General features: G+C 29.9%; 1 long non-coding RNA gene across 1 annotated transcript; it reads left to right on the top strand.

Annotated features, from left to right (window-relative positions):
• Window positions 1-14,361: 14,361 nt before the first annotated feature.
• Window positions 14,362-16,104, top strand: LOC143596072 (uncharacterized). Its single transcript, XR_013146643.1, has 3 exons — window positions 14,362-14,456; window positions 15,202-15,294; window positions 16,036-16,104. It is a non-coding gene; the product is annotated as an uncharacterized LOC143596072 (long non-coding RNA).
• The last annotated feature ends 326 nt before the right edge of the window (window positions 16,105-16,430 follow it).

Below are 16,430 nucleotides of genomic sequence, written 5' to 3'. Positions count from 1 at the left end.
TGTAATTTTCTAACTTGTATAATTCTTGTTTGGATGAACTAACATAACTTAAACTAGATTTTTAGTGTAAAGAAAGGGTTAGGATGGTGTTCATACCACTAGACAAGCTAGGTGAAGATTTCTAGTGATGAAATGAAGATTTATCTTGAGCACTCCAAACCAACTCCTAGCACTTGTAAAATACTCCAACTCCTAGGCTCCTCTTGGAGCTTAAGCACCTTTTCTAGACTTAACTAAGTCATGGAAGAGCTTGTTTGAGAAGTTAAAATAGAATTAAGGGAGTATGAGAAGGTGGAGATGTGATGGTTTAGTTGTGGTGAGGGTTGAACCGAAATGACGGGGTGTTTGGTGAAGTCTCGGCCAAATAGAGAAAATGAAAAAGAAAGAGAGGGTTGAAGGTTTTTGATTGTGAATTATATGCTATCTTCTAGTTCCTAAACTTCATTATATATAGTGCCACATTATACATATAATAATAACTTTATGTGTGTGTATATATATGTGTGATGAATGGGTGTGTGTGTGTGTGTTGACAATGGGAAAGGGATATGGTCACTGGTTGGTCATAACGAAAGGGAAAGAGTGAAAGTTGTTTTCCTATGGTTTTGTTTTGTCTCTACCTCCATTCTAGTGTAATAAGTGTTTGCATGCATGATCCCTAATCTTGTTCCACATTAGATGACAAAAACTTGAAAAGTGTGTGTGTAAACCGTATAGGTTTGGTTGGTGAAAGAAGGTTGATGTTTTCTTTTGTTTCCAATCCTTGACTTTTCAACCTTCCATCCTAATAATTTAATTGGAGTATGGCTCTTGGTCAATAAAAGATTACATATTTTGCTTTTATCACCACTTAATGAAAATGTTGAGGTTTGTGGTAGCCTGTGTTCATGCCTACACCTCTAGTATGTTGTATGCATCACATGAGGGGGATCTTTTGTATAAATAAGATGATCATATTTTATGTTAAACTTGTGTTTACTAAGCTCGTATAGGTATAAGTGAAATTATAAGGAGGCTAATAACTGTAAATCTTAATTTACACTTATATCCAGTCGAAATATATGTTTGCTTACTTGCGTCTGTCTATAACGTGTAAGTGCCATTATGCTCCGGAAACGGTTCAAGGTCATTACATATATGTATATAAAATATGTAAGTGTTTTTTTAGTAGTCAAAATATAATATCACCAACCTTCGTGTATGACGGATATTTGTACGTATGACGCGGTAATTCCTATAATTACCTAATATATATAATGAACATGTTTGGAATTTACGACCTCTAAATGATGAATGATCATGCATGCTTATGAAAATCCCTATGATAAATAATAATGATTTATTATTACTATATTATTATTATTATTATTATTATTATTATTATTGTTTTTTTATGAGTTGTACAGATATTGACCTGAATTTTGCCGGTTGTCACAGCAAGTAAGTCTAATCAAAGCTAATAATGCAATTGCCAAGATTCCCCGGCAACGGCGCCAAAAAATTAATGTGCTCAAAGTAGTTTAATAAAAACACGCTAATCTAGACACTAGGTAATAAATTCTAGACTCTTAACTTAACTAAAACTTATAACCGGCAAGTGAGCCGGTTGACTTTAGTACAACTAAGTAAGTCCGGATATCAAACCCAAGAGACTCTTTAAATTACGTAAACTAGCTAATTAGACTCAACTAATACTGACACGACTATTTGTTTGTTAAAGGGGGGTTTTATTTAAAATACTAAACTAAAACTAATTAAGAAAAACAAGTAAAATAAATGGAAACACAAGTTTGATTAAATCAGATGATGATGAGAAAACTACCTAGACTAGAAACCCCTAAACTTCAGTTGTTAATTAACCGGGAAAATATTAAGTTACGGACTGGGATCGTAAAATAGACACTTAAGAGAAAACCCGAACATGACCCCTGACCCTTATCAAGAGACACCTATGAGTTTCTAATAAGTTTTAACGGACACCAGTATTACAAATCAAGTTTTCTTACGGTCACCTAATTATTTATGACTTAGTTCCTTTATACGAATTCCTACCTTACAGCGCGGAAATCAAAGGCAGCTTAATATATTTAATTGATTAAATAGACAATAATTAAATAATCAAACCTAGACGGACTCCTTACGAAGAACTAAATCTAGCAAGATCAAATAATAAAGATCTATCAATAACCTAGCACCTTACAGATTTAGGTTAGCATTACACTTAGGTTTAATTAATTAATAATTATTGTTCCTATGATCTTAATGCATATCAATCATAAAATAGTAAAAAACACAAAGTAGATGACCTAATAGCAACCTATCATAATGACAAACATAATCTAGGCAACTATGGAATAATAACAATTAATCAAACAATCCTAAATATCCATATGCATCAATTTAATATAATTAAACCTTTTACTAAATCATAAAAACCATAACGATAAATAAATCCCAAATCAAAACACAACTTCAAAATAGGTCCATCATAAGCCTAGGCAGTTTATAATGTTTTGTCTAACATCATAAAATAAAACAAAACAATAATAAAGGAATTCATGGCGGAAAACAAAACAAACGAAAGATTAAAGGTGATAAAACCCGGGGTCTTCGTTCTTGATCGATAAGCACGCTATCGTATGATTCCAAGCCTTCAAACCCTCCAAGATATCACCTCTTGAGCTCCCAAATTCGTCCAAGTTAGCTAGGGTATTCAGGTTATGATTAGGGTTAAGTTTATGGGTGTTTATATAGACTTTCAAGGCCCATAAACTTAAAATTAGTAGAAGATTCTGAAAATCTAAACCCAAAGGCTTAATATTTGTAGAAGATTCTAGAAAACTGAGCCTAAAGTGCCGCGCGACGGGCTTCTCTCATTTTGCTTGTTTTCGCTTGTTTTTCGCCCTCTTTTCGACATGATTGAAACCCGAAACCTACAATATTGGAATAAATTAGTAATATACAAATTTTAATAAAAACCGAACGAAAACTAATAAAATATTATATTAAATATACCAGGGATTTATATATATTTAGCCTTATGTCAGTGGCTTGAAAAACTGTAGGAATCAACCAGAGAGCTTTTAAAGGTTTCGTTTATATATATACATACACTAGATTTTATCCCCCGTATTACGGGGGTTGTTTTACATTATTCGTTTTTAATATTTATATATGTATATTTGGATTTTAATTTTATTTATTGCAAGAAAGTTAATAATTAATATACTTGAGGTTTGATGATAAAATTGTTTCACAAATAAATGATATTTTATAATCCGGTTTAAAAGCTATCTAGGTTTGGTGATACCCATTTATTTTCTTTATTATTAAATTTTTTCTTAATAATAAATAATATCTTTTTTTAAATAAAATAGGATATTAATTTTTTGTATATCCCTATTGTATAGCATTTTCATGTCAAATATTTTATGAGATTAATTTTTAATATAATGAGATGTTATAACTCATTTAAAAGCTATCTGGGTATAGTGAGACCTTTACCTATGAATTCTGGTCAAATGCATGAGAAAACCTTCATTTGCAAATAAAGCAATCTGATGGCTTGAGAAAATGGTTGTTTTACATTTTTTGTTTTTTAATATTTATTTTTTTGGATTTAATTTTCTTTATTGTAAGAAAGTTAATAATATACTTAGGGTTTGATGAAAAAAATGTTTCATAAATAAATGATATGTTATAACCCGTTTAAAAGCTATCTAGATTTGGTGACCCATGACCAGCTTATTTTTTTACTATAAAATTGTTTATTAATTATAAATAATATCTTCTTCTTTTTAAATTAGATATTAAATTTTAGTATATCCCTATTTTATAGTATTTTCATATCAAATAATTGGTAAGATTAATTTTTAATATAACCCGTTTAAGAGTTATCTGGTTTTGGTAAGACCCATAACCATGAATTTGGGTTAAATCAATGAGAGGCCTCTATTTAAAAATTAAACAATCTGGTGGCTTCCATAAAAGGGGGAGCGACCACATCGCGACACGTAGGATTTTAGGGTTTTTGTTTATATATATATATATATATATATATATATATATATAGGGGATGGATCTTGCGAGAAGTGATATTATAGCAAGAAGCACGAGAAATAAATCTAAGCCATTGATATGTTTGATCTATGGTTCATAATCATAATGACATTCTTGTAATAAATATGGAATCACTTATAAGATATTTATTAGAAAATGGGTACTTTGGTCTTATTCTACCATAACAAATGTTAATAAATCATTTGTTATTTAATTCCCTAAACATTTAATAATTAATACTAACATAATATTCATATCCGAATTTAATACCAAGGTTTGACTTCACTTGTTTTTCTTTTGTTTCAAATAGACAAATATTAAAATAAATCACGATATTACTTCAATTTGTTGTTTTTTCTTTTTTGTTTTCATTTATTTCAAATCATAAAGAATTTGATTCATGAAATTATTTACAAACTACTTTATACATAATATTGTGTAAGTTCATATATATACTGCATAGGTGATATCGCGAGTGTGCATGTGACAATTTTACATGTGTAGTTATTAGCATGATCTGTGTTTCATGTAAAAAATAAAAAAAAAAATATTTTGTAGTGTGTAGGTTCATATATGTACTGTGTAGGTGGTATTTTGAATTGTGTATGTATAAATTATATCCTGTGTAGGTTCATATATGTATTGTATAGGTGGTATTTTGAATTGTGTATGAGTATATTTTATCGTGTTTAGGTCCATAAATGTACCATGTACCTGGTATTTCGAATTGTGTATATATGTAATTTTATCGTATGTAGTTATGTAAGTTCATGTATGTACTGTGTAGGTGGTATTTCTAATTCTGTATGTGTAAATTTTATCGTGTGTAGGTTTATATATATACACTATGGAGGTGGCATTTCGAATTGTATGTGTAAATTTTATCGTGTGTGTGATCATTTATGTACTGTGTATGTGATTTTACGATTTCAGTATAAAGTTGAAAATCTTCCTGAATTTGGTTAAGTTTGAAAAATTAAAATGAACGAATTAATTATAAATTAAAAATACAAAAAAGAAACAATTTTAAAGAAAATAGTTTGTAATTTAGTTATATTTGTTGATAAAACGGAATTATGAAGATCGATTATTTTATGGTAAATGAAACTAGTTATATTATCAAATATTTAAATAAAAAATATGTAACTTATCCCACACATAAGTTACTTGCCATATATGAAAAAAAAACTTTTTACTAAGATGCCCCTCTCATTAAAATAAATCATAAATAAAAGAAAAATTATGATTGGTTGTAATTACTTCTCGCACTTCTCACGCTAAGAAACACTTCTGAAATAAACCTAATCCTATATATATACACACACACATGGTAAGGTTAAAATGAAAACCCACTTGAGTTGTGAAAACCCGTAAAAACTCTATGTAACATCGTTTTTTTTTTGTTACATGTAATATATGTTGTAACATTTAATACAAAACATCGAAACATCAAAAAAAATGTTTTGTTATTTTTTAACATTTTTTTTACTAATTTTTATATATGTTTTCAGGAGAGAGAAAAAGTTATATTTATATTTACATTTTTTATTCACGTTAATTGTGGACCACAAGATTTAAACATTAATTAAAAACATGTGGTTAGGAATGAGTTTCTAAAGTTTTCATAACTGAAGTGGATTTTCATTTTATACTTAGCCTAAATACATATATGATAAAGTTAAAATACAAAGGATAACAAAAATGAGACGGGTGAGAAGGAATCTAATCCATTGATCTTATATTTGAATAGTGGAGATTAAGTTAAGAAAATAAATTGATAAGAAGAGCATAAAGGTAATAACCCACTTTTGTTGACTTTCTCTTTCCACATGCAAGGCACATGTCAATTCCCCCATCATTTTAAAACGTCCGTAACTTTTTCATGCAACATTATTTTTTAAAAAAAAATTTACCATAATAACAAGCGTTTTTTATCTTTAATATGAGTATCATATTATTATATAAAAATAAAAAAAAAATATTAGGTTTTTTATATCATGTTATTGGTTGTTCATTATGATTTTTAATTGAGTTTTTCTATACACTGTGTTATAAATTTTGGTCATTGTGTTATCAATTGATATTCATATTAAAGATAACAACTAAAACAAAGTTTACGTCATTGTGTCTTTTTGTTTGTCATTGTGTCTTTGTGCTCATCATTTGTCTTTCTACTTATCATTGTGTATTGCATTCATTTCATTGTGTAATATGTAGTTTCCATTGTGTTTTACATTTCAGGTCATTGTGTTATATGTATTCACCATTATGTTTTGCGTTTCAGGTCATTGTGTTATATGTATTCATCATTGTGTTTTATGTTTCATGTAATTGTGTAATATGTATTCATCATTGTGTTTTATATATTTGACAATTTGTTGTTATTTTACCATTATATTTACGTATTATTATTACATAATCGTATTATTAGCATTTAAAAAACACAATGATGATTTGAAACACGACACAATGACAAACAGAAAGACACAATGATGAAAAGACACAATGACGTAATTTTTTTTTATTTTTATATAACAAAATCATACTCATATTAAAGATAATAAAACGCTTGGTATTATGGTGAATTGTTTTTAAAATAATGTTGAATGAAAAAGTTATGAACGTTTTAAAATGATGAGTGAATTGACATGTGACTTGCATGTGGAGAGATAAAATATATGTATTATTACTTTTATACCATTTTACCTTTGGTCCCCACTTGACACATGTCAATCAACTATTGCTTCTTACACTTCTCATTTTTATTGGCCTTTGTAGAATAACTCAACATTATATATATATATATATATATATATATATATATATGAGGAATATTTTGAGAACCTTATTGAGTTATAAGAACTTCATTCTTGACCACACATTTAATTAAATAGATTAGATTATGTGATTGAGATTAAATGTGATTAAAAAATTAAAATATGAGAGTGAATAAAGATTTACAGTGATTATACAAAATTAAACGTCCGTTACACATATGTAATAAGTCGACTTGGTGCGTAAAAGATTCTGTAAGTTTTTTTTACGTACATGTAACCTACATATATTACGTATGTGTAAAAAAAATTCAAAATTTTTTTAGTTCTTAAAATTTAAAGTGGTTCTCATTTGAAATCTCCACACACACACACACACACACACACACACACATATATATATAAAGCATATTATGGTTTACTCACATAAACTACTTTAGCTCAATAGTACTTATCCTGGAAATTATTGTTTGATGATTAAGGGTTTCATAAATAATTGAAATGTTATATCTCGTTTAAGAATTATTCGGATTTGGTGAGACCCATGACCCGCGAAAATTATTGTTTGATGATTAAATGTTTTATAAATAAATGAGATGCTATAACCCGTTTAAGAATCATCCATATTTGGTAAGATCCATACCCGCGAATTCGAGTCAAACGTATAAGAAGCCACCATTCAGGAATGAAGCAATCTGGTGGTCCGAGAGGGGGTGAGGAGCAACTACATCGCGACACATAGGATTTTTATGTAAGCAATTATATATATAGATAAATATAGAAAAAAGTTCAAATGAAAATAAGGAGTTTTCTAAGAATTGTAAGAACCAATAGATTTTTGACATGTGACATTACAACCTATGGCGAAAGAACAATTCTAGGAAACTATGTCAATTATAATGGTTAAAGAGTAATTCTAGAAAAATATGTCGGTTTTTGGTAATTTTAAATCTCAACTATTGATTATCATGATCCAATTGCTATGATTTATTCGTAGTCTTCCTAAGAAACTACTTGTTTTTAGGATAACCCTCTCATATATATATGATTAGGATCATGTGAGAACTTTTTGGGAATTGAGAACTATAAGAACCATTTTGAATCACAAAAAACCCAAAAATAAAAAAAATCATAAAACAAAAAAAAAACACAAAAATAAAAAAAGTAAAAAAAAAACCAAAACTCTTATTTATCATCCTGGTTTCTAAAAAAATGACGAAAAAAATAAAATTCCCGGTTTAGCTAAATTATACATATATGTACACTTATGTTTTTTATACACATATGTATAATTTACGGTAAATGATAATGCACGTATGTGTACATTACGTAAACTAGAGACTAAATGAAAGTATACATATGCGTATAGATATAACACGAATTAAAAAAAAACTTTTTTTCGGTTTTTTTAATGAAACCGGAATGAAATATAAGAATTTTAGTTTTTTTCCTTTTTTAAAATTTTCGGTTTTTTTTGTTTTATAATTTTTTAAATATTTTTATAGGGATTTTTTTTAGTGATCCAAAATGGTTCTCAAAGTTCTCAATTTGTCAAGGGTTCTCTTAGGATCCTTACCATATATATATATATATATATATATATATATATATATATATATATATATATATATATAGGGGTGGGTTAAACTAAAAAGAGATAGTTTTCTAGGAACACTAGGAATAAATCATAGCCATTGGATCATGTTAATCAGTGGTTGAGATTTAAAATTACCAAAAACTGACATAGTTTCCTAGAATTACTTTGTCAGCATTATAACCGACATACTTTCTTAGAATTATTCTTTTACTATAGGTTTTAATGCCAAATGTTAAAAATCTATTGGTTCTTACCATTTCTAGGAAACTCTTTATTCTTATTTGAACCATTTTCTATATATATATATATATATATATATATATATATACACACACACACTAGCTTTAGAACCCGTGTGATGCACGGGAAGCTCAAATGAAAAACAATTAAACTGTAGAAATTAAAAAACCTATATTTATCAAATTAAATAGGTTAATAAGTTCCAATATATTTTTAGATAGAATATTCATACGAATATGTGGTACGTTTGCAATTTCTTCATAATCATGAAAAAGATGTACCTATTGATTTGATAAGTTGTAATTATATATATTTTTTAATGGAATAGCGATTTTTAACAAAAGATGATAAGATATTTCATTAAAATTACGAATGACATAAAAGAGAACATCATATATAAAGTTTGCATGACTAAAACACGGTTTTGCACTGTAGATTTAAAAAAGATGGATGAGAACTCCATGGATCTATGGGGGTGGAATGGATACGTGGGAATAAAATTGTTATTCATTCATAATTTGTACTTGTTTTTATTTTCTTAGACTATAAATATCGTTTGTTAATTTTTACTACCTTCATCTCATACACTAAAAAGTGTGTATAAATTGATTTAATAAAAAGAATGTAGATATGATTTCATTAAAGATATACATAATTTTATTATTACTGACATAAATACCAACATATTTTTAATCTTTATAATTTAGACAATTAGTTATTTGATAAAATTGTGTATTGATATGTTTTGATTACACTAACACAAAAAGTTTTCATTAAAAATTGGAAAATAGTTTGAGCGGGAAATTTTGGCTATGAATGGATCTACAAATAACACGTGTCCCATTTATTTTACTTTATTAGAATAATATATATATATATATATATATATAACACATATTAATAAAATACTATTATTTTCTAAACCGAAGCCGGCAACAAGCTTTTGTCACCCCCCCCCTAACAAAAAGCTTCGGGGGAGGGGGTGTTCATGACAAAAAGGGTCGATATTGCCCCCAATATCGCCCCACTACACTTGGTTTTATATTTGGTTATATTATCATATTAACAATATGGTCTTACTCTAAAATAGTTCTAACTTCCACAAGAAACATCATGTAGATTAATTGTTGTTTATTTTAAAAGAACTGAAGTTTAAGTTCTGCTCGTTACGAAGTTAAAGCTAGACTAAGTTATTATTCATTATATATAAAATATTTTATGCATATAATAGTAATATATTTATAACTTTATATATACAACAAAACATAGGTTTTTATTTAATTTTACTTTAGTTTCACACTGAATATTAATTTTTATGCAATTATGCTTTTATGTAAATCATATTGTTAACAATTTGTAATTTTCCAGATTAGATTAAGTAAACTAGTTTTAAATTAATTGAAAACTAGGTTAGATCCCGTGTTCCATGAAAAATATAATAAAAATAAAAAATTGTTATATGCAATACATTAATTATAAGTGAATTAATAATATATCGTTTAGAAGTTAAGAAATTCAACACAATAACTACTTAAGTGGAGTTGGTAAGCATCTTTAGTTTGAGACATGAGGTATTGGGTTCAAAACTTGTATCACATAATAATTTATTTTTCAAAATTTTACAAAATGTTATGGGTTAAACATAACTAAACGGGTTCATGTTCCTTATTGTGTTTACAAAAAGAGATGATAAAATAGAAAACTGTTTGTATGGCATCTATGTGACATCCTATGTGAAAGCCTTTAAATGATGTCATGTAAAAAAATCATGTTGCTTTAGAGCATGTTTGGGATTGAGTTTGAAAAATGTTTATTGGCTTATTGGTATTTTCAAAAGGCTAAAAAAATTAAAGAGAAAATTATTGTTTGAGTCCTTGTGGTTTTAAGGCGGAGGCACAATGAGTCCCTGAAAAAACTTTTGAACTGGTTGAGTCCCCATGGTTTCATAAACGAACCATTTGGGTCCTTGCCCTTACTTAACTTTCAGGGTAAAACTTTCATTTTACTGAAACCACAGGGACTCAAATTGTTCGTTTCTGAAACTACAGGGACTCAAATTGTTCGATTCTGAAACCACGGGGACTCAATCAGTTCAAAAAAATTTTCGGGGACTCATTATATCTCCGTCCTAAAACCACAGGGAACCAAATAGTAATTTTCTCAAATTAAAATGTGTTTGGCAATTACAAAAAACTTTCTTTTTTTAGATTTTTCAAAAGGTTGAAAAACATTTTTCCAAAAGCCCCAAATCCTAGCTTTTCAAAATGCCTTTTTGAAAATAGCCAATAAGCATTTTTCAAACCCAATCCCAAAGATGCCCTTAATATATATAGTTACAACATGTTGAGATATTAAAGTTATCAAATGTACAAGTAAATTAAATAAATCAAATGTACAACATCGCCCTTAACTCGTTAAGTAATAATGTTCTGTATTTTATATCAATAAACCATGGACTTTTGTTACCTTTTAGACCATTCCCGACTCATTCAACCTTCTCTCTTTAAAATATAAAAAACTAGGATAGAGCCCGTGTGATACACAGATGGTTAAAAATAATAAAAAGGTTAAATTTAGTAATATGCATGATAACATACATTATAGATTCATAAGATATTAATAATAATAAACAAAATTTATAATTCATAAATCTCTAAAAGCCTCTTTGAATACAACATTGGATGTTAACTTAATTGTTTAATGATTTTCTGGTATTAATTATAAGTGAATTAGCAATATATTATTTATAAGTCAAGAAATCCAACACAATAACTACTTAAGTAGAGTTGGTAAGCATCTTTAGTTTGAAACATGAGGCCTTGGGTTCGAGACTTATATCACACTATAATTTATTTTTTAAAATTTTACAATGTGTTATATTCATATGAAGATGGTTGTATTTGAAGAGAAACCAGGTCATGGGTTATAACATAACTAAACGAGCTCATGCTCCATATTGTATTTAGAAGAAAAGATGATAAAATAGGAAACTGCTCACATGATATCTATGTGACATCCTATGTGAAAGCCCTAGAATAATATCATCATCATCATCATCGTACTCAGTATATCCCACCAATAGCAATGCTATGGTAGGGTCTGAGGAGGGTAAGATGTAGACAGCCTTACCTCTATCCCATAGGGATAGAGAGGCTGCTTCCGGTGAGACCCCCGGCTCGATAGTAGTTTTGCATCAAGCCTTGGACATAAGGCACATAGCACTCAATCATCGGGACACCGGCTGATCGGTGCATGTGCCCTTGTCTTTCGGCTATCAACGCCACCACATGATGCCTGATTAACCTTCCGCCACTTTTAACGTTATTTTCACGAGATTAGTAAAATAACGTCAAAATTAGTGCAATTTTACTTTTGCCCACCCGAGGGTTCACACATATATACATTATATGCACGCACCGCAAGCAGGGCGTTAAGCCCTAGAATAATATCATATAAAAAAATCATGTTGATTTAATATATAGTTAGATATTTTAAAAAAATAATTCATTTCTTTAACCATTTCAATTTTCTAATCCTAAACTATAAAAAGTTGATACAAACTTTTTATATATGACAAATTACAATCTCCACCCAATTTACTTTAAGTGTTTAAAAACAAGATAAATAATAAAATAAACGATTATGAGAGATAATGATAAAAATAAAGAATGAGATATGAGGGACTTTTTTTAAGATAAGTATTAAATTTTATAAAATATAACTTTTAGTTAAGTGATAGAATATGATAGAGGGGATGTGAGTGCTTTTAGTGCGATCGAGTATCCGAACTCAAATTTTATACTCGTTTGATAAACTTGCATTGCACGGACCCAGGGTCGTGTGCTAACCTACTCGGTGGAGCGAGTAGGGTGGCCCACCCAACCTAAGAAGCAGAACACTCTATATATAATGCCAATGCCATATTAAACAAAAGAAGATACGCAAAGCTAGCTTCTAAGTGGCAACTCCCACTACTTAAAATCTCTCTCTAAAATCTCTCCAGCAGTATGGGAACAGCCATACACTTATCTCCGGCTAGAGTATTCTCATTTCCGGCAAGATCTCACTGGAAACCACCGCTCATATTCTCCAAACGTGGTCTTTCCACTTTGTCACTCTTGACCCAACCAACTTCTGTTTCTACTAAAGATAACAATCATCATAGTCTTAAAATCCACAATACCACGTCATCAAAGACTGTCTATCACGACAACTGGCTTGAAAGTATCGCCATTGCTCACCTCTCTAAAACAATCCAAGAAACCACGGGTTTGTTTATACTTTGGTTTAAATCCCGTTTTCTACATGTTGGAACAAACTTTTGATGTTAGTAATGCTAATGCAGGAATGAAAATTGACACGCCTGGGTACAAAGGAATTGTGGAGGTCTCAGCAGCTATGTTTCGGGAGCTTAGCCCGACTGAACAACGTGCCCTTATTCTTAAGGCTCTTGAGAAAGCTGTTCCTAGATTTACACTCTCCATGGCAAGTTTATTTTTCAGTATATCTTCCTCTTTTATATTAGCGTCAGGGGTCTAAACAAGCAGAGTTACTCGTGAGTACTTAAGATTGATTCGCTAACTCGAAACGAGCAAAGTTTAAATAAACTCAAGCTGAAATTGAATTTTGCTTATTAAAGGAGTGGAAATCTGTGTCCAAGTTTCATATACCGAATTTGACTAGGCTCACAAGCATAATATTTAATATAAAAGTTGTATGCTACGTAGTAAGTATTATTATTATACATAATAAGAAAAGAATTAGGAACTATTAATATATATATATATATGTATAATTATCAGTATGTATATAAATGATTGTATATGTATACAATAAAATAAATAAACAGTTAGTACTCTATTTAGTTAGACACGCCGCATTCAAGCTTAGACGGGCTCAATTACACCCGTAGGTACTATACAGACTAAACTGGGTTCGAGTAAAAATGGTACGTTATTTTATGTGCGGTTCTAAATGATTCGCAGGGTTTGGCTTTGTACGTAATTAATACTTTAGATATGTTTTGAAAAACTATATAATTATTATGGTAATTAAGATAAATCCTTTTAAAACATTATGCTTTAGGTTGTAAGTATATGAATACAAGTTATACGAATTGCTATCGATCAACAAAATACAACCCAAAGCCAAGTGGTATTCGATATCCATAGAAAATGGGTTGAAACTACTCACTGTGTTTGTATCTGATTTTGTATTTTAAATTATGCAGATGAGATTGATGCCCCAATCAAAGTTTACAAGGGAGTTTTATGCCGTCTTCACTACGTTAGCATTTAGTTGGCTTGTGGGTCCCAGTGAGGTAACGCTGTACTAACCGAAAATAACTACCATAGAGATACATGTTAATAATCAAAAGTGCATTTCAAGTTAAACCCAATCCTAGTACAAGATGCAGTAAAATTCAGATTTAACATAATAGCTTGACACCTAAAAATCGATTGTAGATTTATGTATTATTGTAACTATTAATATTAATTAATTAAGTAATAGTATTTTGAAGGTAAGAGAGTTGGAGTTTGAAGGGAGAAAAGAGAGGAATGTTGTCCACATAACAAAATGCAGGTAAAATTTTATTTTTCTTGCATATGTTTCTAAAAAAATACAGACATTAGCAAGAGAACATTTTTTAAATTAATGCAATTTTCGTGAATTTTTTAGGTTTTTGGAAGAGGGGAACTGCGTGGGCATGTGCACAAACCTATGCAAGATGCCAACACAAGAGTTCATTAAGAAAAATTTAGGGATTGGCGTCAACATGGTTCCTAGTAAGTAAACTTGACCTGAAAAATTGATCGGGTCGGGTTGCCTGCCAAATGTATACAGGTCAAACGGATTGGTTTGGGCTAACCAAAAACTGTTTTTTAAAGTTTTGAAAATAACTAGTGCGTCAAATATGATTCAAATTACAGTCTAGTCGACTTTCAGCCCGCTCTTTTTTTACTACTACCTTTTATTTATTTATTTATTTTTTATTTTACATGTTTGACGTAAATCTTCTTGGTTACCTATTTTTATTTAAAACATAAACCGCACGGGCTCATTTATAAATAAACGTGTCGAACAAACACTTGAAGCAAGGAAATGCATTAGATTTACCCCACACTAAATATAGACTAGAAATGATTTCATAACAGGAAAAGTGCATCTAGAACAACCCCTAAATAACAAATTTAGTGCACTCAAATCATTCAAGAACTCAAATTAATAGAGACATGCATATACAAACTTAAGGGGAATAACAGTGCCTGCACTAACATACAGAAGCCCGAAAACATGTATGGCGGGCCAGCGTGTCCTCCACTCAGGGCGCACCACTTCAAGTAGAGATTTAAAAGTGTTGATTCCAATTTATATCATGAATTTAGGAAATTTGAAACAACTTGTATGCTTCAAATCAGTGTGCCAGTTACAATTTTGGGCAGACAATAGTTTTTATAATAAAAGGAGCTTATAAGTGCTACAACTATTGAATCCCACAAAGTGTACTCATTGTGCTTATTTTGATCTAAGATTTTGATGATATGAGCTGCGAGATTATATTCGGTCAGGACCCTCCGGCACAAGAAGATGATCCAGCCTTTAAGGAACCGTGCTACAAACTATGTAAACGCTCGTAAATCTTAATTCATTCACATTTTGATGAAGTATAGAGGGATCAAAACGTTTTTGGGTCAAACGGGTCATCTTTAAATCTAGCAAGAATCGAGTTAGGTTGGGTTATGTTCCACAAGCACATGTTGATCTTAATTAACTTTTTAAATAATTAAGGGAAGTTGTAGGAGAAAAAAAGATGTAGGACTTTGGCGGAATTAACACATTTTATTTTTGCATGATTAAATCCCAAAATTTATTATAAGAATTTGTATGGACATACAAGAAAAAAGGACTTTTTCACTTATTGTTCGAAAGTTCAGGGATTTAATCATGCAAAAAAGGACTTTTATGTTAATAATAGTTTATAAGTTGTGGAACTTCATCGTTACGCTTTAAAAGTTAAGGGGTTTTAATCATACAAAAATAAAATCAACCTAGAAACGAATGTGTTAAATACGCGTGGCCACGTATTTAGTTATAGATCATAAGATGTTTTTTTCTAAATAAAACTAGTTATAAGAGTTTATACTTACTCGAACACACGCTACTTTTAACCCACTTGACCCGATACTTTTATAGCCAATTTTGTTTATTTAATTTACCCGTTTGATCCGCCATCAGTATAACTATACCCAAGTTGGCATGTTCTATACAAATGAGCTGACACTGCCACCTCTAACTAACGTATGTAACACGTTTATCAAGAGGTGAAAATGCTAATCCTCATATTTGGCTATATATTGCATGTAGGTAATTTAAAACAAAGTCACAGTGCAAGCTGCATTAGTTAAACCCTCAAGGAGAATGGCAATACAGGAGTTTCAAAGAAAATACGATGAGCAGAAGAGGCTGTGGGACCCCTCTAAGGCTCTTATAGTCAGTAATACATAATGATTAGTGTGCAACAGTTAATAATGGTAAATATGTAACAATAACTAAAAATACTTTTAAGGCGTTTATACTTTTCAAGTTAATTAGTAAAACTTGATCCATGCTTTGGCAAGAGAAATACCCAAAAGTGTTCTTCACTTGTTGCAATAAGAAAATAGTTAATGACTCTTGATTTTCGAAATTTCAATCATGAGAGGTCAATGGAAGGATGCAGGCTACACCATTAATTGATAAATAGCTAACCAGTGTGCAGC

Source organism: Bidens hawaiensis, unplaced genomic scaffold (genome assembly GCF_021521415.1).
Source record: "Bidens hawaiensis isolate Kalapana, Puna unplaced genomic scaffold, B.hawaiensis_p1.1 tig00046017_1, whole genome shotgun sequence".
Taxonomy (NCBI): domain Eukaryota; kingdom Viridiplantae; phylum Streptophyta; class Magnoliopsida; order Asterales; family Asteraceae; genus Bidens; species Bidens hawaiensis.
This window is presented reverse-complemented; position numbering and strand designations above follow the sequence as displayed.